Source organism: Ictidomys tridecemlineatus, chromosome 6 (assembly GCF_052094955.1).
Source record: "Ictidomys tridecemlineatus isolate mIctTri1 chromosome 6, mIctTri1.hap1, whole genome shotgun sequence".
Lineage (NCBI taxonomy): Eukaryota > Metazoa > Chordata > Mammalia > Rodentia > Sciuridae > Ictidomys > Ictidomys tridecemlineatus.
In genome coordinates, this window is record NC_135482.1 from 189,439,011 (window position 1) to 189,440,687 (window position 1,677).

The 1,677-nt window shown below is 35.8% G+C and overlaps 1 non-coding gene across 1 annotated transcript; it reads right to left on the bottom strand.

Annotated features, from left to right (window-relative positions):
* Nucleotides 1-293: 293 nt before the first annotated feature.
* Nucleotides 294-368, bottom strand: Trnai-uau (transfer RNA isoleucine (anticodon UAU)). The gene has a single exon. It is a non-coding gene; the product is annotated as a tRNA-Ile (tRNA).
* Nucleotides 369-1,677: the final 1,309 nt, after the last annotated feature.

A 1,677-nucleotide genomic window follows, 5' to 3' on the forward strand; every position in this document is an offset into this window, starting at 1 on the left:
TGAAAACTTGCAATTCACCTGCCTCAGCCTCCCAAACTGCTGGAATTACAAGTGTGCACCACTCACTTGGCCAGATAATTTTTCCAACAAATGGTGCTAGGAAAACTGGTAATCTATAGGTAGAAGTATGAAATTAGACTCTTGTCTCTTACTCTGTACAAAAATCATCTCAAAATGTATCAAAGACCTAGAAATTAGACCAGAAACTATGCAACTCCTAGAAGAAAATGTAGGTTCAACAGTCCAGAATATAGACACAGATTATGACTTTCATTTTGTTTGTTTTTTTTTTTTTTGGGTGCTGGGGATTGAACCCAGGGCCTTGTGCATATAAGGCAAGCACTCTACCAACTGAGCTATATCCCCAACCTAGCCAATGACTTTCTTGATAGGAACACTAAAGCTTAGGAAATAATACCAAGAATTAATAAATGGGATGTCATCCACTTAAAAAGCTTCTGCACAGCAAAGCAAACAATTAAGAGAGGGTTGGGATTGAGTACAACTAAAAATTAAATATTAAAAAAACATGCTTTTTCTCCTATGCCATATAGCTTTGATTTTTCTTCCTTAAGTAGCACATTTCAGCAGAACAACAGAAGATTCAGGGTTGAGTCTTAGCACCCAAGTAAATTTAGACAAGTTACTATACCTCTGTGAGCCTCACGGTTTTGTTTGTTTGTTTGTTTGTTTTTAGTACTGAGGCTTGAACCCAGGGGTGCTTAACCACTGAGTCACATCTCCCAGCCCTTTTTAATATTTTATTTAGAGACAGGGTCTCACTGAATTGCTATCTGCCTCACTCACTAAATTGCAGAGGCTGGCAATTGAACTCACTATTCTCCTGCCTCCGCCTCTCCAGCCACTGGGATTACAGGTGTGCACCACTGTGCCTAGCAAGCCTCTGTTTTATCATTTATGAAATGGGGCCAAAATACAAGGGTAATTGTATATTAAAATAACTACCAAATTAAAACCAAATAAATTACAATGAAAATATAGGCTAAGCCCTGGACAAGGAAAGTTGTTTCTGCCTTTTTAGAGAGATGAGCAATTAAGTCACCTTTGAACTGTTGAGGCTCAAATCAGGAAAGTTATAAGTCCTGGATAGGAAAATCTGAAGAAGAAAGAGAGCAGGGATGGGTAGCAGATTGGCAGAGTCAGGGTGAGGCATAGCTGTAGGATGGGCTTGACTCATGAGGACACTTGGGAGTTTATGGTTAGTCTAGTGGGCCACTGTTAGGCCAATACAACACATACACTGAATGGATAATTTAAAAAATTATTAACAGTTTTCTTAATTATTTATTCAGATCAGGTTCTAAGCCATGTAGTTTTGCCATATTTTTTCAGAGCCTTCTTTATTTCCTTGATTTTGATAAAGGATTGCTTTTCCCATCTTGGTCATTGATTGTATGCTGATATATCTTTGAATCATTCATGGTACTTTATCCTCAGTAAATAATTTTTATGGATGATGATATAAATTTTTTGAACTAAATTATAAACAACTATATTTTCATTCTTCCTTATTTCTAAAATTTTATTTATTTTTAATTTTAAAAAAACATATGACAGTAGAATGCATTACAATTCTTATTACATCTATACAGCAGAATTTTTCATATCTCTGGTTATATATAAAGTATGTCCACACCAATTAGTGTCTTCATACAT